The sequence below is a fragment of the Chiloscyllium plagiosum genome, unplaced genomic scaffold, assembly GCF_037043375.1.
Source record: "Chiloscyllium plagiosum isolate Xiang-an unplaced genomic scaffold, Cpla_swu_hap1 HiC_scaffold_8, whole genome shotgun sequence".
NCBI classification, from domain to species: Eukaryota; Metazoa; Chordata; class Chondrichthyes; order Orectolobiformes; family Hemiscylliidae; genus Chiloscyllium; species Chiloscyllium plagiosum.
Window position 1 is genome coordinate 60669972 of NW_028270146.1, and position 22281 is coordinate 60692252.

General features: G+C 42.9%; 1 pseudogene; it reads right to left on the reverse strand.

Annotated features, from left to right (window-relative positions):
• Window positions 1-4327: 4327 nt before the first annotated feature.
• Window positions 4328-4469, reverse strand: LOC148149412 (U2 spliceosomal RNA; annotated as a pseudogene).
• Window positions 4470-22281: the final 17812 nt, after the last annotated feature.

Genomic DNA, 22281 nt, shown 5'->3' on the forward strand with positions numbered 1-22281 from the left:
ACCAAGTCTCTGTGATGGCAATAATGTCATACTCCCAGGCACCAATCCAAGCCCTAAGTTCATCTGCATTACATACTACATTCCTTGCATTAGAGTAGATGCATTTCAGGCCACCAGTTCTTTTGCATTCATCTGCTCTCTGCCTATTCTTCCTTTTATTAATGCTATCTTCATAATTCTTACAGTCTCCAGTCTCCACCTCACTGCCTACTCGTTTTCTCTTCTGATTCTCAGTCCCCTGCCACATTAGTTTAAAACCTCCCCAACAGCAGTAACAAAAACTCCCCCAAGGACATTGGTTCTGGTCTAGTTCAGATGTAGACCGTCCCTTTTGTAATAGTCCCACCTTCCCCAGAACCGGTCCCAATGTCCAACAAATCTGAACCCCTTCCTCCTACACTCAAGTGTAAATCCTGCCTATTTTTTCATTTCTACACTGGCTAGCACGTGGCACTGGTAGTAATCCCGAGATCACTACCTTTGAGGTCCTCCCCTTTAACTTCTCTCCTAGCTCCTTGAATTCTTCTTTCAGGACCTCATCTCGCTTTCTACTTATATAGTTGGTGCCTATATGCACCAAGACAACTGGCTGTTCACCCTCCCCTTTTAGAATGCTCTGCAGCCGATCAGTGACATCCCTGACCCGAGCACCTGGGAGGCAACATACCATCCGGGAGTCCCGCTTTTGGCCACACCAACCGCCTGTCTACTCCCTTCACAATAGAATCCCCTATGACTATGACCCTTTTCCCCCCCTTCTGAACAGCAGTACCCTCCATGGTGCCATGATCTTGACAACTGCTGTCCTCCCGTGGTGAGCCATCTCTTTTAATAGTATCCAAAACAGTATACCTGTTTCGGAGGGAGATGACCGCAGGGGACACCTGCACTGCCTTCCTACACTTTTTCTGTCTTTTGGTCACCCATTCACTGTCTCCCTCAGCAACTCTAACCTGCGGTGTGACCAATTCACTAAAAGTGTTTTCCATGACCTCCTCAGCATCGTGAATACTCCACAGTGAGTTCAACTGCAGCTCCAGAGCTGTCATGCAGTCAAACAACAGCTGCAGCTGGACACACTTCTTGCAAGTGTAAGAGTCAGAAACGTCAGACATGTTCCTAAGCTCCCACTCAAGCACGAGGCACATGCCATGGGTCTGAGGTCCCCTGCCATTGTAAGCTTGGCTTTATATGAACTAACTAAAACCAAACAATGCACTTAAATAAATGAAAAAGAAAGATAAGAAATAAAAGCCTTACCTTACAGGGTCTTTTTCTTCTGGTTGGAGGAGACGGGGCGGGAGGGAGATACTACATGTGTAGTATTTCAGGTTTAGTCACTGCCCAAATATAAATTAAGCCCTTCCCTTCCCGTCCTCCTTCTCTCCTCGCCACTCTGACAAAATGGAGGCCCAACTCCTGAGGGAAATCCCTTTTTATGCGGGAAAACTTACCCTTTAGGGCAGCCCTCGCTTCACTCCTCCTCTCCTCGCTGCTCTGGCAAAATGGAGCTTTATCCTCAATTTAGGATTGAGTTGAGGATAAATTTCTTCATCCAGGGAGTGGTGAAACTATGGAATGGATTACCACAGAAAGCAATCAAGGCCTAAACGAGAAGGGGTGGAATGTAGCACTTGGAGCTAAAAGGATTAAAGAATATGGGGGAAAACAGGAACAGGCTATTGAGTTGGATGATAATCCCCCAATTATAATGAATGGCAGAGCGGGCTCGAAAGGCTTATCCCTGCTTTTCTTTTATGTTTCCGTGCTTCAATATTTGTGAGTCTGTTTTCAGCAATACCCAAATTCCATGTATTTCTCTTCTGACACTGGGATCAATATATCATCTGTTGAGAACACAGGAAGTTTATACTAACTGTTGATAAATCTGGCCTGAGAGTGATTGATTATTTGTGGCGAATGTTATTCTCTTCACATCCATTATTTGATCACATGGTTCCATCAAAGACAAATTCAGTAAAATTTATGTCATCCACTGAATCAACCTGAATAACTAATTGCTCTCTCCTTCCAGGCATCGATATATGGAGTAGAAAATATGAATTTGTCAGCCTGAAGTGACTGTAAAAGAATTGCATAAAGGTTGAAGTATTTACAATGAAGAGAGATGAAACAGGAGACACAAAGGCTCTGCAAGTTTCAGAATACGTCAATGCATATTTTTGTTTGATTCCTATGATTATTATAAACACAATGGGTTAATTGTCATTTTTAAGTCAAACGCCTATTTGACGTAGACGTAGAATTATGCCATTCAGTCCATCAAGTCTGGTATGCATTTTGATCATGGCTGATATGTTTCTCTTGCTTTCTCCCCATAACCCTTAATTAGCTTACCAATCAAAAATCAATCTATTCATGTCTGAAATGAACTCAATGACTTAGCCTCCACAGCCCTCTGTAATGATGAGTATCAGAGATTAACCACCCTCTGCCTGAAGAAATTCCTCCTCATATCAATTTTAAAGGGTTAACATTCTGCACTGAGGCAGCGCCCTCACATCCTAACCATCTGGAAAAGCATGGCTTTTATGGCCATCTGGAAGAGCATGGCTTGATTAAATGCAGTCAACACGGCTTTGTGAGGGGCAGGTCATGCCTCACAAACCTTATCAAGTTCTTTGAGGATGTAACTAGAAAGGTTGATGAGGGTCGAGCTGTAGATGTGGTGTATTTGGACTTCAGCAAGGCATTTGATAAAGTTCCCCATGGTAGGCTCATTCAGAAGGTCAGGAGGAATGGGATACAGGAGAACTTATCTGTCTGGATACAGAATTGGCTGGCCAACAGAAGACAGCGAGTAGTAGTAGAAGGAAAATATTCTGCCTGGAAGTCAGTAGTGAGTGATGTTCTACAGGGCTCTGTCATTGGGTCGCTACTGTTTGTAATTTTTATTAATGACTTGGATGAGGGGATTGAAGGATGGGTCAGCAAGTTTGCAGATGACACAAAGGTTGGAGGTGTCGTTGACAGTATAGAGGGCTGTTGTAGGCTGCAGCGGGACATTGACAGGATGCAGAGATGGGCTGAGAGGTGGCAGATGGCGTTCAACCTGGATAAATGTGAGGTGATGCATTTTGGAAGTCGAATTTGACAGCTGAGTACAGGATTAAGGATAGGATTCTTGGCTGTGTGGAGGAACAGAGGGATCTTGGTGTGCAGGTACATAGATCCCTTAAAATGGCCACCCAAGTGGACAGGGTTGTTAAGAAAGCATAAGGTGTTTTGGCTTTCATTAACAGGGGGATTGAGTTTAAGAGTCGTGAGATCTTGTTGCGACTCTATAAAACTTTGGTTAGACCGCACTTGGAATACTGCGTCCAGTTCTGGTCGCCCTATTATAGGAAAGATGTGGATGCTTTGGAGAGGGTTCAGAGGAGGTTCACCAGGATGCTGCCTGGACTGGAGGGCTTATCTTATGAAGAGAGGTTGACTGTGCTCGGACCTTTTTCATTGGAGAAAAGGAGGAGGAGACGGGACCTAATTGAGGTATACAAGATAATGAGAGGTATAGATAGAGTCGATAGCCAGAGACTATTTCCCAGGGCAGAAATGGCTAACACAAGGGGTCATAGTTTTAAGCTGGTTGGAGGAAAGTATAGAGGGGATGTCAGAGGCGGGTTCTTTACACAGAGAGTTGTGAGAGCATGGAATGCGTTGCCAGCAGCAGTTGTGGAAGCAAGGTCATTGGGGACATTTAAGAGACTGCTGGACATGCATATGGTCACAGAAATTTGAGGGTGCATACATGAGGATCAATATCGTGGGCTGAAGGGCCTGTTTTGTGCTGTACTGTTCTATGTTCTATGTTCTAACCTCTCCTACGAGCGTAAACATTGTCTCCATGTCCACTCCAGATCCCTGCTAAATGCTATCAAGTAAAGATCCAGAGTCCTCAACCGTTCCTCACATGACAAGCCCATCATCCCAGGATCATTCTTTTTTAAATTACTTACAGTGTGGAAACAGGCGCTTCGGCCCAACAAGTCCACACCAACCCTCCGAAGAGCAACCCACCCAGACCGATTCCCCTACATTTACCCCTTCACCAAACACTATGAGCAACTTAGCATGGCCAATTCACCTAACCTGCACATTTTTGGATTGTGGGAGGAAACCGGACCACCCGGAGGAAACCCACGCAGACACAGGGAGAATGTGCAAACTCCACACAGTCAGTCGCCTGAGGCGGGAATTGAACCCGTCTCTGGCGCTGTGAGGCAGCAGTGCTAACCACTGAGCCACCTTGCCACCCACTAGGCAAGAGATTCACATTCCATTAACCTGCTTTTGAACTTGAGTAGGCATTGGGTGCACCATTCCTGGAAACACTGCAATACCAGGCTGATACATGGAGAGGACAGAGCAAGCCCTTAACCCATCTCCCTTAACCCATTCTTGTTAAACACTTCTGGATCCCTTCAACACTAACATCCTTCCTTAGATATGTGGCCTAAAACTGAGTACAATATCCCAAATGCGGTTTGATCAGAGTCTCAGCAGTATACCTCTGCTCATATATACTAGTCCTTTTGAAATGATGCTAACATTATATTTTCTAGATCTCAGCTGAATCTGCATGTTAACCTTAAGAGAATCCTGAACTCAAACTCCCAAAGCCCCTTTGTGCTTCAGATTTCTGAACTCTTTCCCTATTTACAAAATATTCTACACCTCTATTCTTCCTATCAAAGTGCATAACTTCACACTTTCCCATGTTGTATTCTATCTGCCACTTCTTTGCCCACTCTCCTAACCTGTCCAAGTCCTTCCTCACTGTCCCCATTTCCTCAATATTGCCTGTCCTTCCACTGTCTTTGTATCATCTGCAAATTTAGTTAAAATGGCCTCAGCTCCTTCATCCAGATCATTACTGTAACACTTGCCAACCTACTATTCTGGTTTCCACAAACTTGCCACCCTAGTTTAAACCTTCCTGAATGACATAGCAAACGTCTTGGCACCAACATCCTGGAAGGGTTGGGAAGGTTTAAAGTTGTGTGGCAAGGGAACCAGAACAGTAAGTTAGTAAGTGAAATGACCAAAAAGAGGTTTGAGACTAAAACCTGTAAGACTAACAGGAAGAACAGATGGGGGAGGTTACTGAACGTGGCAAGACTGGTGGTCTGAAGTATATTTGTTTTAATGCAAGAAGTATGACAGGTAGGACAGTTGAACTTATAGCTTGGATTAGTGCATATAACTATTATGCTGTAGGTATTACAGAGATGTGGTTGGAAGAGAGACAAAACTGGCAGCTTAATGTTCCAGGATTTAGGTGTTCAGCAAAGATAGAGAGGGATGTAAAAGAGGTGGGGGAGTTGCATTACTGAGGGACAGACCTTGGAGGGCTCATCCAACAAGGCCATATGGAGACAGCTCAGGAACAGGATGGGTGCAATCACTTTGATAGGGTTGTACAAACAGGTCTTCCAACAGCCAACGGGAGAGAGAGATGCAAATGTGTGAACAGATTAAGGCAAAATATGAAAACAATAGGACTGCTGTTGTGGATGATTTAAACTTCCTACATATTGACTGAAACTCCCTTAGCGCGAGGGGCTTGGATGAGGGATAACTTGTTAGGTATGTTCAGGATGGTGTTTTGAAGTAATATGTAAGTATTCCAACAAGGGAAGGGGCCATATTAGGCTTGGTATTTGGGAATGATCCCGGGCAGGTGACTGAAGTTTCAGCAGGGGAGCGTTTTGGGAACAATGATCATAATTCCATAGTTAAAAATCACACAACACCAGGTTATATTCCAACAGGTTTAATTGGAAGCAGTAGCTTTCGGAGCGCCGCTCCTTCATCAGGTGGTTCATCAGGAGCAGTACTCCGAAAGCTAATGCTTCCAATTAAACCTGTTGGACTATAACTTGGTGTTGTGTGATTTTTAACTTTGTATACCCCAGTCCAACACATGCATCTCCAAATCATAATTCCATAAGTTTTAAATGACTTCTGGATAAAGATATGAGTAGTCCTCGGGTGAAAGTATTAAACTGGGAAAGGCTAACTACCACAATATTAGGCAGCAACTGGGAAATATAGATTGCAGCGGCTGTTTGGAGGTTAATCCATATCTGGCAGGTGGGAATATTTTAAAGGTCAGTTGATTAAAGTTCAGGACCTGCATGTTCCTGGGAATATGAAGGAAAAGGATAACAAGATTCAGAAATCTTGGATGACAGAAGAAGTTGTGAGCTTAGTCAAAAAAGAAAAAGAAAAAGGAAGCATATGGTTTAGGAAACTGCAGACAGACAGATCCCTCGAAGAATATAAAGGAAGTAGGAAATAACTTAAACAAGGAGTTTGGGGAGGTAAAAGGGACTATGAAATGACTTTAGCAAACAGGAGAAAAGAAAAACCCTAAGGCCTTTTATCCATATAAAAGGAGCAAGAGGGTAGTTAGGGAAAAGTCAGCCCACTCAAGGACAAAGGAGAGAATTTATGCATGGAGCCAGAGGATGTGGTTGAAATCCTTCATGAATACTTTGTATTAGTATTCACAAAGGAGGAGTACATGGTGGATAGTGAGTCTACAGAGAGGCATTGATATTTTAGGGCATCCATATAAAAAGGAGGAGGTGTTGGGTGTTTTGAAAATCATAATGATAGATAAGTCCCCAGGAACCGATGGGATCTATCCTGGAATACTGAGTGATATGAGGGAGGAAATTGCTGGGGCCCTGTACAAAATCGTTGCATCCTTTTTAGTTACAGGTGAGCTCCCAGAGGACTGGAGAATAACGAATGTTGTTCTTTGTTTAATAAGAGCAACAGGGAAAATATGAGAAATTATAGACTGGTGAGCCTTATACCAGCGGCTGGGAAATTATTGGAGAAGATTCTTAGGGACAGAATTTATTCATATTTGGAAACATTTGGACTTCTAGTGATAGGCAGTTGAGCTTTGTGAGGAGGAGGTCTTATTTCACAAATGTGATTGAGTTTTTTTGAGGAAGTAATAAAGATGATTGATGAGTGCAGGGTGGTGAATGTTATCTACATGAACTTTAGCAAAGCCTTTGACAAGGTCTCGCATGACAAACTGGTAAAGAAGGTGAAGTCACATAGGATCGTTGGTGAGCTGTTAAGATAAATACAGAACTGGCTTGATCATAGAAGAGAGAATAAATCTGGAAAGGTATCTTTCTGACTGGAGATCTGTGACCACTGGTGTTTGGCAGAGATCAGGGCTGGGCCCTCCATTATCTGTAATATATATACACAATTTGGAGGAGAATGTAGGTTGTCTGATTCATAAGTTTGCAGACAACACAAAAGTTGGGGAGCTGCGGATACTGAAGAGGATTGCCCAAAGGATAGAGCAGGACATAGACAGGTTGGAGATTTGGGCAGAGAAATGGCAGATAGAATTTAATCTGGAGTTCTTTGAGAAGGTGACCAAACAAATGGATGAGGGTAAAGCGGTTGATGTGGTGTATATGGTTGTCAGGAAGGCATTTGATAAGGTTCTCCATGGTAGGCTATTGCACAAAATGCAGAGGCATGGGATTGAGGGTGATCTCGTGGTTTGGATCAGAAATTGGCTAGCTGAAAGAAGACAGATGGTGGTGGTTGATGGGAAATGTTCATCTTGGAGTTCAGTTACTAGTGGTGTGCCACAAGGATTTGTTTTGGGGCCACTGCTGTTTGTCATTTTTAAAAATGACCTGGATGAGGCCGTAGAAGGATGGGTTAGTAAATTTGCAGATGACACTAAGGTCAGTGGAGTTGTGGATAGTGCCGAAGGATGTTGCAGGTTGCACAGGGACACAGATAAGCTGCCGAGCTGGGCTGAGAGGTGGCAAATGGAGGTTAATGTGGAAAAATGTGAGATGATTCACTTTGGAAGGAGAAACAGGAATAAAGAGTACTGGGCTAATTGTATGATTCTTGGTAGTGTAGATGAGCAGAGAGATCTCAGTGTCCACGTACCTGGATCCCTGGAAGTTGCCACCTAGGTTGATAGGGTTGTTAAGAAGGCATACAGTGCATTAGCTTTTATTACTAGAAGGATTGAGTTTCGGAGCCATGAGATCATGTTGCAGCTGTACATAACTCTGACGCAGCCGCACTTGGAGTATTGAGTACAGTCTGGTGACCGCATTATAGGAAGGATGTGGAAGCTTCAGAAAAGGTTCAGAAGAGATTTACTAGGATATTGCCTGGTATGGAGGGAAGGTCTTATGAGGAAAGACTGAGGGACTTGAGGCTGTTTTCGTTAGAGAGAAAAAGATTGAGGCATATATGATAATCAAAGGGCTATATAGGGTAGACAGTGAGACCCTTTTTCCTTGAATAGTGATGGCTAGCACAAGGGGACATAGCTTTAAATTGAGCGTGATAGATATAGGACAGATGTCAGAGGTAGTTTCTTTAGTCAGAGAGTAGTAGGGGCTTGGAAAGTCCTGTCTTCAACAATAGTAGACTTGCCAGATTTAAGGGCACTTAAATGGTAATTGGATAAACATATGGATGAAAATAGAATAGTGTAGCTTCAGATTGTAATGGGCTTCAGATTGGTTTCACAGGTTGGTACAACATCGAGGGCAGAAGGGCCTGTACTGTGCTGTGATGTTCTATGTTCTCATGTTCTTTGTTCTAAATGCAAGGTGATGCATTTTTCAAGGTCTAATGCAGGAGGGAAGTATGCAATAAATGCAGAATTCTTAGAAGCATTAACATACAGAGGGATCTAGGCATACAGGTCTAGTGGTAAAGCAAGTGGATCATGTAGTCAAGAAAGCATATGGCATGCTTGCCTTAATCGGGGCACAGAGCATAAAAATTAGCAAGCAGCTGTATAGTGCTTTGGTAAGGCCACATCTGGAATATTGGGTACAGTTTTGATTGCTACACCACAAGAAGGTTGAGGAGAGTGTATTTTGGAGTGAATTGGCCTTTAATGGAGATTGGAGATTCAAGTTTTTCACTTGAATTTTAGTAGCTGAGGTATGACCTCATAGACACTACAAAATTATGAGAGGCATGGATAGAATTGATAGGCCGACCAGTGCAGAAATGTTAATTACAAGGGACGCAGATTTATGCGATTGCGGGGAGCTTAAAGGAGATGTGAAAGGCAGTTTTTTTAAACAGAGGGTGGTAAGAGCCTGGAATGCATTGTCAGATGATGTGGTAGAAGCAGGTACAATAGCTACTTTTAAAAGGCATCTTGACACACGAACAGGCAGCGAATCATAAAATCCCTTCAGTGTGGAAGCAGGCTAATTGACCCATCATATCCACATCAATCCTCTGAAGAGCATCCCACCCAGACCCATCCATCCATCCCTAACCTTATTCTCTGTAATTCTGCATTTACCATGACTAATCCACCTAATCTACTCATCCCTGAACAATACAGGACAATTTTGCATATCTAATTACCTGACCTGCACATCTTTGGACTGTGGGAGGAAGCCAGAGCACCTGGAGGAAACCTGCGCAGATATGGGGAAGATGTACAAACTCCACAAGATAGTTGCCCATGGGTCGAATTGAACCTGGATCCATGCTAATCACTGAGCCACCATGCCATCTGGAAAAAATGGATCTTGTAGAGGTAAAAGGTTTTTAGTTTCATCTTGGTGGGCTGAAGAGCCTATCTCTGTACTATACAGTTCTTTGTTCTTTGTTATAACATGAGTAGTCGAGGTCCCTTAAGGAGCCCTGCAGAACTCCACTAGTCACCAACTGCCATCCTGAAAAAGACCCCTTTATTCCAACTCACTACTTTCTGCCAGTCAACCAATCCTCTATCCATGCCAATGCCTTTCCCCTAACACCATGGATCTTATCTTATTTAGCAGTTTCCTGTGTGGCACCTTGTCAAAGCCCTTCTGGAAATCCATACAGAACACGTCTACTGGCTATCCTTTGTCTCATTTGCTCATTAGTTTCAGAAAGAATTCTAACAGATCCACAAGGCAGAAGTTGTGCTGACTCAGACCCTTTTTACCATGCATTTCCAAGTAGTGCTCATCCTCATGCTTAAAAATGGACTCTAACATCTTACCAAAGACTGATGCCAGGTTAATCGGTCTATAGCTTCTTGTATTCTGCCTCCCTGACTTGTTAAACATGATTGTATATCAGTTATTTTTCAATAATTCCTGAAAGATCATTGCCAAAGCTATCTCCTTCACACCTCTAGGGTGTAGTCCATCTGGTCTGGGTGATTTATCCACTTTCAGACCTTTCAGCTTCCCCAGCACCATTTCCTTAGTGATAGCCACTACATTCACTTCTGTCTCTGATTCTCTTGAAGTTCTGGTATGCTGCTGGTGTCTTCTGTTATGAAGTGGAGGTCAACACTCCTTTGATACACCCAGAGAGGTGCACCTTGCCTCATAATCTGATAAAGAAGTGTGACAAGGGGTATAACCTATCTCTCACTCCTACAATCTGTTGTAAAGGAGTAGTTAAATGAAATGGAATTCTTTCACCCACCTTATAATTAACAAGTAACCATTTATTTATCTAACTCCAACACTGAACAAATTAACAGAAAACTACCAAACTGAACAATCCCTCTTTAACTACCTATTCCTGAATAAAACAAAATTTTGTTGGTATGCTGTTTCAATAACACAGCTCCGACTTATAAAAATCCAATTAGTAAGAGCAATAACTTAAAACTTAGTCTCTCAATGTTTACACAGAATTGATCCTCCTGAACGTTTTATATCTTCTTACATCATCTTGGGTTGGGAGCTGAATATCCCAGGATTTGCATCCTATCGAAAAGAATGGCATGTGGGCAGAGGGGGTAGGGTTCCCTTATTGGAAAGAAATGAAATTAAATCAATAGTAAGAAACAAAGTATTGTCAGATGGTGTAGAATCTGTGTGGGTCCAATTGAGGAACCACAAAGATATGGAGTTATGTACAGGCCACCAAACAGTAGTCAGGAGCTGGGGTACAAGATATACCAGGAGATAGAAAAAGCGCTTAAGAAAGGAAAAGTCAAAGTGATCACGGGGATTTTAAAATGCAGGTGGACTGGGAAAATCAGGTTGGTAGTGAATTGCAAGAAATGGAATTTGTGGAATGTCTACGAGATGGCTTCTTGGAGCAGTTTGTGGTGGAGACCACTCGGTAACAAGCAATACTACATTTAGTGTTGTGCGATGAGGTAGGCTATGATTGAATTTATGCTGCAATTTGTAAGGGAGAAGATAGAATCAGAGGTAATAGTAATGGATAAAGGCAACTACAGGGGCATGAGGAAAGAGCTAGGCAGAATTGACTGGGAGGGGAGCTGAGCAGGAAAGACAGTGGATCAGCAATGGCAGGACTGTCTGGGAGTAATTCAGGAGACACAGCAAAAATTGATCCCTAGGAAAAGGAAGCGTGGTAGAGGAAGGATGAGGAAACCATGGCTGACTAGGGAAGTCATGAATAGTATAAAAGGATAAGAGAAAGCATATCATGTGGTGAAGGGCAGTGAGAAACCAAAGGATTGGTAAGCTTACAAAGACCAACAGAGGGCAACAAAAAAAAAAGAGGTAGATGATTAAATATGAGGGTAACCTAGCCAGTATTATACAAAGGAAGACTGTAAGAGTTTCTTTAGATATATACAGGGCAAAAGAGAGGCAAAAGTGGACATTGGACCAATGAAAAATGATGTTGGAGAGATAGTATTAGGGAACAAGGAAATGGCTGTGGAACTGAATAATTACTTTACATTTGTATTCATGATAGAAGACACAAGTAATATTCTAAAGATTCAAGAGAGTGAAGGGGCAGAGTGGAGTATGGTGGCCATCACCAAAGAGAAGGTGCTAGAAAAACTGAATGGCCTGAAGGTGGATGAATCACCTGGACCAGATGGACTACATCCCAGAGTAAGGGAGATAGCTGAAGAGATAGTGGAGACATTAGATCACCACTAACTAGAGCCAGATACGGTCACAGAGGATTGGAAAATCACTAACATGACACCTCTGTTTAAGAAGGGAGTCAAGCAAAAGATGGAAAATTACAAGCTGATTTGCCTAACCTCGATTTTGGGTAAGATTTTGGAGTCCATTGTGGAGTCCATGAGATTTTTGAATACTTGGAAGTGTGTAGTAAAATAGGGTAAAGGGGAGATCATGCCTGACAAATCTGCTAGAATTCTTTGAGGAAGTAATGAGCAGGTTAGACCAAAAAGGTTATCCGTTGAAACTTTATTGCTGGAACAGCACAGCAGGTCAGGCAGCATCCAGGGAACAGGAGATTCGACGTTTCGGGCACAGGCCCTTCTTCAGGAATTCCTGAACATTCCTGAAGAAGGGCCTGTGCCCGAAACGTCGAATCTCCTGTTCCCTGGATGCTGCCTGACCTGCTGTGCTGTTCCAGCAATAAAGTTTCAACTTTGATCTCCAGCATCTGCAGACCTCACTTTCTCCTCAAAAAGGTTATCCACCTTGACTTCGAGAAGGCCTTTGACAAGGTGCTGCACAGAAGGCTACTGAGTAAGATTAGGGCCCTTGGTTTTAGAAGCAAGGTGCTAGTATGGATAGAATCTTGGCTGTCTGACACAAAGCAGATAGTGGGGATAAAAGGATCTTTCTCAGGATGACAGCTGGTGACAAGGAGTGTTCCACAAGGCTCACTTTATACATTAACAATATAGATGCAGGAACTGAGGGCATTCTGGCTAAGTTTGAATCATAGAATCCCTACAGTGTGGAAACAGGCCATTTGTCCTAACAGGTCCACACCCACCCTCCAAAGAGAAACCCTTCCAGGCCCATTTCCCTACCCTATTACACTACACTTACCCCTGAGAAATGCACCTAACTGACACATCCCTGAATACTATGGGCAATTTTGCAAGGCCAATTCACCGAACCTGTACATCTTTGGATTGTAGATGATACAAAGATAGGTAGAGGGACAGGAAGTATTGAGGAGGCGGGGAGGCTGCAGAAGGATTTGGACAGGTTAGGTGAGTGGGCAAAGAAGGGAAAATGTGAGATCATGCAGTTTGATAAGAGAAATAGAAGCATGGACTATTTTCTAAATGGGGAGAAAATTCAGAAATCGGAAGTGCTAAGAGACTTAGGAGTTCTAGTTCCAGATTCTGTCAAGGTAAGCTTGCAGGTTGAGTCAGTAGTTAGGAAGACAAATGCAATGTTGGCATTTATTTTGAGAGGACTTGAATATAAAAGAAGGGATATACTTCTGAGGCTCTAAAAGGCTATGGGGTGTTGTGCACAGTTTTGGGCCCCATATCTCACCAAGGATGTACTGGCTCTGGAGCATGTTCAGAAGAGGTTTGAGGGATCTAACTGAAACTTACAGAATACTAAATGGCCTGGACAGATTGGATGTTGGGAAGATGTTGTGAAGGGCATCAAAGATTACAGGGAGAAAGTGGAAGAATGGAGTTGAGAAACCTACCAGGCATGATTGAATGGTGGGCAGACTCATTGGGCTGAATGGCATAATTTCTGCTCCTATATCTTATGGTCTTCCTCTTTTCGAAATGCCTTCTCAGTCATTTTCTGGTGTCAAGAATATTCACTAAACGTGCCATGTGCCTTTATAAATAGATAGTGGTTTTTAGAGAGCATGGAGATTTCTTGTGAGAGCCTGATATTTCTTTCTCAGATGGCAGGTTTGCTGTCTTTTCAGATGATAGTTGGCTCTTTCCTCTCTGTCCAACTGCCCCTCTGTTACATGCCTTCCCTTGACACATCAAATTCTTATAATATGATTAGTTTCAGGTTGTCAACACCATCAGATTTATATTTAATTGATCCTTAGTCTCCAAGTACATTTTTAAATTAATTGGCTAAACTTAAACTGTTGTCTGGGTAAAATGTTGCTTGGGCGTGCCAAATGAACACTTTTTGATACAATGTGTCAATTTAAGCACCTGCAGCTGCTTACCAACAGATGCTCATTTTTTAAAACTCTCCAAGCACAGGAAAGAACACCAGCTTTTAAAAGGAAATCGTAATGCTTTCCTCAATTTTACAATTTTACCATATTTTTACACACCAGCTTCGTGAAACATCCACTGTGAAAACTGATGCGAAGTATCTATTCCCTTCCTTTGTTCCCATTTCTTTGTTCCCCATTTCTCTACCCTCATTTCTCTGTAATCCAATATTCATTCTTGCCTCTCTCTTACCCCTTAAATACGTAAAAAATTCTTGCAATCTTCTTTTATGTGACTAGCTATCTTACTGTCATATTTTGCCTTCTACCCCTTATTGCCTTTTTAGATATCGTCTGTTAGTTTTTAAAGGCTTCCCGAATTTCTGACTTGACATTTATTTTCACCACATTGTGTGCTTTTTCTTTTGCTTTTATGCTGTCCCTGATTTCCCTTGTTCCTGATTTCCCAGCCATGGCTGCTTCATCCTACCCTTAGTATGTTTCTTCTTCATTGGGATGAATTTCTATTGTGTATTCCAAATTATCCCCAGAAACTCCTGCCATTGCTGCGCTACCATATTCCCTGCTCTGCTCCATTTCCAATCAACTCTGGCCAGCTCCTCCCTCATGTCTTTCTTGTTACTTTTAATCAATTGTAATTTCATTACATCTGATTCCAACTTCTCCCTCACAAACTGCAGGTGAATTCCATCATATTACAGTCACTGCCCCTATGGCTTCACTGCCAGCTCCCTAATCAAGTTTGTTTCATTACACATCATCAAATCCAGACCTGCCTATTCCCTTATAGGCTGTACCACAAGCTGCTCCCCCAAAGAGTCATCTTAGGCATTCCACATATTTGTTTTCTTGGAATATGCTATCAACCTGATTTTTTCATTTCACCCACATATTGAAGTTGCCAATGATTATTATAATGTTGCCTTTCTGATAGGCATTTTCTATCTCCTGATTTAGTTTCATCCCCACATCCTGATGAGTGCTAGAAAGCCTATATATAATTCCCATCAGGGTCTTTTTTCTGATGTGGTTCCTCAACTCTACCCCCACAGATTCTTCACATTCCAGTCCTATATCACTTGCTATCAATTTAATTTCATTTCTTACTAACAATGCAACCTCGGCTTCTCTGCCAATCTGCCTGTCCTTTTGATAGGACATGTATCCTTGGATAATTAGTTCCCAGCCCTGATTCCCTAGAATCCACACCTCTCTCTGTCATACTCACAACATCATAGTCAACAATTACAATCTGTGCTCCAAGCTCATTTACCTTGTTTGGTATAATGCATGCATTTAAGTACAACACCCTCAGTCCTGCGTTGACTGGTCCTCTTCTTCTAGTTATCACCTTATCTGCTGTTACTGCACAATACAAGCCCTTCGACCCGCAATGTTGGAACCAATCTGAGCCCATCTAACCTACACTATTCCATTCTCATCCATATGCCTATCGAATGACCACTGAAATGACCTCGTCTATACTGTTACAAGCAGTGCGTTCCACACCCTTACAACTCTGAGTAAAGAAACTACGTCTGACATCTGTCCTATATCTATCACCCCTCAATTTAAAGCTATGTCCCCTCATGCTAGCCATCACCATCCAAGGAAAAAGGCTCTCACTGTCCAACCTATCTAACCCTCTGATTATCTTCTATGTCTCAATTAAGTCACCTCTCAACCTTCTTTTCTCTAATGAAAACAGCTTCAAGTCACTCAGCCTTTCCTTCATACTAGGCATCATCCTAGTAAATCCCTTCTGAACCTTTTCCTAAGCATCCACATCCTTCCCTTAATGCGGTGACCAGAACTGTATGCAGTACTCCAAAATTGGCCGCACCAGAGTTTTGTACAGCTGCTACATGACTTCATGGCTCCAAAACTCAATCCCTCTACCAATAAAGGCTAACACACCATATACCTTCTTAACAACCTTATCAATCTGGGTGGCAACTTTCAGGGATCTACCTACCTGGACACCGAGATCTCACTGCTCATCTACCAAGGATTTTACCATTAACCCAGTACTCTGTATTCCTGTTACTCCTTCCAAAGTGAATCACCTCACACTTTTCCGCATTAAACTCCATTTGCCACCTCTCAGCCCAGCTCTGCAGCTTATCTATGTCCCTCTATAACCTGCAACATCCTCTGTCACTATCCACAACTTGACCGACCTTAGTATCATCTGCAACACCCTCAATAAGAAATTAAATCAAAAGCAAGAAGTGATATAGAGTTGGCAGATGTAGAATTTGTATGGGTAGAGTTGAGGAACCACAAAGGAAAAAAGGAGCCAAGTGGGAGTTGTGTTGAGGCTTCTTGATAGTAGTGGGGAAGAAGATTGTGACTGATCTGATCACCCTCAATCCATTTTCCTGCCTTATACCCATAACCCTTGATTCCCTTTCAGATTAAAAAATCTGTATCTTAACTTTGAATATACTTAAAGACCCAACCTCAACAATCTTCTATGTTATAGAATTTCAGAGGTGCACCACTGTTTAAGAGAAAGAAGTCTTCCTCGTCTTTTGCTTAATCAGTTACTCTGAGATAATGCCCTCTGGTCCCACATTCTCTGATGAAGAGAAATGACCCCCAGGCATTTACCCTGTCAAAAGCCCGAATAATCTTCTATTTTTCAAGAAGGTCTCCTCTCATTCTTCTCAACTCAAATGAGTATAAGTCCAACCAATTTGGTTCCTCCTCATAAGGAAATTCCACCTTATTTGGAATCAGCTTAGTGGACCGTCTCTGCACTGCCTCCAATGCCAATACATCTTTCCTTCGATAAGGGCACTACAGTTTATGGCATTACACTGTGGCCTGACTTGTTCTTTGTATTGTTTTAGCAAGAACTCCCTATTTTTCTTCTCCATTCCCTTTGAAATAAAGGCCAACAGTACATTTGCATTCCCTATTGCCTGTTGAATTTGGATGCTAGCTTTCTATGATTCATGCTCGAGAATCCCAAAATTCCTCTCTGCTGAAACTTTCTGCAGTCTTTGTCCAGTTAAATAATATTTAGTTATAATTAACACTTAACTAATTTTTTAAAAATTCTATTCTTATATTCTTCCTGCTAAATTGCATAACCTCAGTTTTCTCCCACATTACATTCTACCTTCCAAGATTTTGCCCATTCACTTCACCTGTTGCTCCCTTTGTAGATTCTTTGTGACATCCTCACCATTTGCTTTGCCATCTATTGATGTGTTTTTTTTTATTCATACATAGAACATGGGTATGATTGGCTGGGAAAGCATTCATTGCCCAACTATAGTTGCCCTTGAGAAGATGGTGGTGAACTGCCTCAATGAGCTGGACTTTGACCCAGCAAGACTGAAGGAGGGGGATATATTTCCAAGTCAGGATGGTCAGTGGTTTAGAGGGCACTTTGCAGGTGGCAGTGCTTGATGTATCTGCTGCCCTTGTCTTTCTAGATGGTAGTGATCATGGGTTTGGAACATGTATTCAAAAGAGTCTTGGTGAATAATTGCACATTGTAGATCATACACACAGCTGTTACTGAGCATTGGTAACAGAAGGGCTGAATGTTTGTAGATGTAGTTATCAAATTGGCTGTTTTGTCCTAGATAGTGTTAGCATCTTCAGTGTTATTGGAGCTGAACTCATCCAGGTAAGCGAAAAATATTCTAACACTCCAGACTGTAGAGATAGTAGACAGCTTTGGGGAGTCAGGAAGTGAGGTACCTGCTGCAAGATTCCTACCTGCTGACTTGCCTTTGGAGTCACTGTATGTACATGACTAGTTCAATTCAGTTTCTGGTCAATGGTTACCCCAAGGATGTTGATAATGAGGAAGTCAGTGATGCTATTGAATGTGAAGAAATTAGGTTGAACTCTGTCTTGTTGGAGATAGTCTTTCCCTGCAACTTGTGTGGTGCAAATGTTTCTTGTCACTTGTCAGTCCAATATTGCCCAGGTCTTGCTGCACATGGACATGGACCACTCCAGGATCTGAGGAATTGTGAATGTCACTGAATATTGTGAGTCTTTAATGAGCATCTCCAAATCTGACTTTATGATTAAGGGAAGGTTATTGATGAAGCAGCTGAAAATGGTTGGGCTGAGTACACTATCCTGAGGAGCTCCTGCAGAGACATCCTCGAACTGTGATGACTAACATTCAACCAGTAACTATCCTCCTATGTGCCAGCTATGACATCAACCAGGGAAGAGTTTTCCCTGATTCCCATTGAGCTAGAGCTCCTTGATGCCACATTTGGTAAAATGCAGCCTTGATGTCAAGGGCACTCTCACCTTCCTTCTGGAATTCAACTCTTTTGTTCATGTTTGAACTCAGGCTATAATAAGAAGAGATTGAGTGACATTGAGAAAAACAAAATGTTGCTAAGCAAGTGTTGCTTGACAGCATTGTTGATGACCCCTTCCATATATATGTTGATGTTTGAAAATGGACTGAAGGAGCAGTAATTGGCTTGATTGGACTTGTCCTGCTTTTTGTGTACAGGACACATCTGGGCACTTTTTCACATGTGGAAATGCCAGTGTTGCAGCTGTTTTGCAATAACTTGCATCAGGACATGGCAAGTTGGCAATATTATAGTCACTTTCTTCATCCAAATTATTAAAATATATATTGTAAATTCAAAGTTTGTGAGAAGATTTGTAGCTCAGGTGCTCATTGCTGTGGTTCTGTTCGCCGAGCTGGAAGTTTTTGTTGCGAACGTTTCGTCCCCTGTCTAGGTGACATCCTCAGTGCTTGGGAGCCTCCTGTGAAGCGCTTCTGTGGTGTTTCCTCCGGCATTTATAGTGGCCTGTCCCTGCCGCTTCCGGTTGTCAGTTTCAGCTGTCCGCTGTAGTGGCCGGTATATTGGGTCCAGGTCGATGTGTTTGTTGATGGAGTTTGTGGATGAGTGCCATGCTTCTAGGAATTCCCTGGCTGTTCTTTGTTTGGCTTGCCCTATAATGGTCGTGTTGTCCCAGTCAAATTCATGTTGCTTGTCGTCTGCGTGTGTGGCTACTAATGATAGCTGGTCGTGGCGTTTCGTGGCTAGTTGATGTTCATGGATGCGGATCGTTAGCTGTGTTCCTGTTTGTCCTATATAGTGTTTTGTGCAGTCCTTGCATGGGATTTTGTACACTACATTAGTTTTGCTCATGCTGGGTATCGGGTCCTTCGTTCTGGTGAGTTGTTGTCTGAGGGTGGCTGTTGGTTTGTGTGCTGTTATAAGTCCTAGTGGTCGCAGTAGTCTGGCTGTCAGTTCTGAAATGCTCCTGATGTATGGTAGTGTGGCTAGTCCTTTGCGTTGTGGCATGTCCTCGTTCCGTTGTCTTTCCCTTAGGCATCTGTTGATGAAATTGCGAGGATATCTGTATTTGGCGAATACCTTGTATAGGTGTTCCTCTTCCTCTTTTTGCAGTTCTGGTGTGCTGCAGTGTGTAGTGGCCCTTTTGAATAGTGTCTTGATGTAACTTCGTTTGTGTGTATTGGGGTGGTTGCTTTCATAGTTCAGGACTTGGTCTGTGTGTGTGGCTTTCCTGTGTACCTTAGTGGTGAATTCTCCGTTTGGTGTTCTCTGTACCCTCATGTCTAGGAATGGGAGTTGGTTGTCCTTTTCTTCCTCTCTCGTGAATCGGATTCCTGTGAGTGTGGAGTTGATGATCCGGTGTGTTTTCTCTATTTCCGTGTTTTTAATGATTACAAAGGTGTCATCAACGTATCTAACCCAGAGTGTGGGTTGAATTTGTGATAGGACTGTTTGTTCTAACCTTTGCATTACTGCTTCTGCTATGAGTCCCGAGATCGGTGAGCCCTTGGGTGTTCCGTTGATTGTTCGTATATCTGGTTGTTGAATGTGAAGTGTGTTGTGAGGCACAAGAGGCACAAGTCCAGTAGTTTAAGTATGCCGTCTTTGTTGATGGGTTCAACGTCCTGTTGTCTGTTATGTCTGTTCAGCAGGTTGGCTATTGTTTCTCTGGCTAGGGCTTTGTCAATAGAGGTGAATAGTGCCATTACGTCGAATGAGACCATGGTTTCTTCCTTGTCTATGTGTATATTTCTGATGATGTCCAAGAATTCCTGTGTTGATTGTACATACGAACAACTCCGGTTCCTGCATGAATGCCAAAAGAATCGAATCCTTCCACCAAGTGTCAGATACAGACCGCCAGTCAACAACCCACAAGCCAGAGACACAGCCAGACAGAATGGACTCAGGATGATCCAGGTAATGATTACAGACGCTCATAACCGACTTCACAGATACAGACAAGAAATTGCGCGCCAAAAGTCGTTAATTTCAAAAACCACTAATCAGGAATGGACCCGGACCATAGAACAGGCTGTCACTATAGGACAGAACAGGACTACACCGCAAAAAAAGGCACTAAAAGAAAAAATGGCCAAACTAACACACAACAAGAGGACACCACAACACACACCTGGGTTAAAACCTCTCCCACAGACAGCTCACAGACACGGAAAGAACAATACTGGCCAAGGGACTCAACTACAACCACAGGGACGCCCAGACAGCAGACTTCCTAGCAGCATTAGAATGCACACTCAGGAACAATGGACTGACAGAAGAGACACAACAAACAGTGAGACAAAGTATCGTACCTCTGATAACAAGGAAAAGACAAACACATAACCTCAACACCAAGGAGAGGGAAGCACTAAAATCACTAAGAAACGATAAGAACATAATCATACTACCAGCAGACAAAGGCAGAATGACGGTCATCCTGGACAAAGCAGAGTACATCCAAAAAGCACAATAACTACTTGCAGATACCAACACCTACCAAAAGAGGGAGTTTGACCCCACCCCACAGCTCACCAATAGGATAAACAACACACTGAGGAACCTACAAAAAAACGGACAGATAACCAGGTCTGACCTACAAAGAATGAAACCTGAAAGCAACAACACCCCCAGATTCTATGGACTACCTAAAGTGCACAAACCAGACATCCCACTCAGACCCATAGTATCACTACCAGGGACACCATCACACAAACTGGCTAAAGAACTACAGCAGAAACTGAAACACCTGATCACTCTATACAATCAACACAGGAATTCTTGGACATCATCAGAAATATACACATAGACAAGGAAGAAACCATGGTCTCATTCGACGTAACGGCACTGTTCACCTCTATTGACAAAGCCCTAGCCAGAGAAACAATAGCCAACCTGCTGGACATCCAGAACAGACAACAGGACGTTGAACCCATCAACAAAGACACACCTGGCATACTTAAACTACTGGACTTGTGCCTCACAACACACTTCACATTCAACAACCAGATATATGTACAAATCAACGGAAAACCCATGGGCTCACCGATCTCGGGACTCATAGCAGAAGCAGTCATGCAAAGGTTAGAACAAACAGTCTTACCACAAATTCAACCCACACTCTGGGTCAGATACATTGATGACACCTTTGTGATCATTAAAAATACGGAAATAGAGAAAACACACCGGATCATCAACTCCACACTCACAGGAATCCGATTCACGAGAGAGGAAGAAAAGGACAACCAACTCCCATTCCTAGACATGAGGGTACAGAGAACACCAAACGGAGAATTCACCACTAAGGTACACAGGAAAGCCACACACACAGACCAAGTCCTGAACTATGAAAGCAACCACCCCAATACACACAAACGAAGTTACATCAAGACACTATTCAAAAGGGCCACTACACACTGCAGCACACCAGAACTGCAAAAAGAGGAAGAGGAACACCTATAAAAGGTATTCGCCAAAAACGGATATCCTCGCAATTTCATCAACAGATGCCTAAGGGAAAGACAACGGAACGAGGACATGCCACAACGCAAAGGACTAGCCACACTACCATACATCAGGAGCATTTCAGAACTGACAGCCAGACGACTGCGACCACTAGGACTTATAACAGCACACAAACCAACAGCCACACTCAGACAACAACTCACCAGAACGAAGGACCCGATACCCAACATGAGCAAAACTAATGTAGTGTACAAAATCCCATGCAAGGACTGCACAAACCACTACATAGGACAAACAGGAAGACAGCTAACGATCCGCATCCACGAACACCAACTAGCCACGAAACGACACGACCAGCTATCCCTAGTAGCCACACACGTAGACGACAAGCAACATGAATTTGACTGGGACAACACGACCATTATAGGGCAAGCCAAACAAAGAACAGCCAGGGAATTCCTAGAAGCATGGCACTCATCCACAAACTCCATCAACAAACACATCGACCTGGACCCAATATACCGGCCACTACAGCGGACAGCTGAAACTGACAACCGGAAGCGGCAGGGACAGGCCACTATAAATGCCG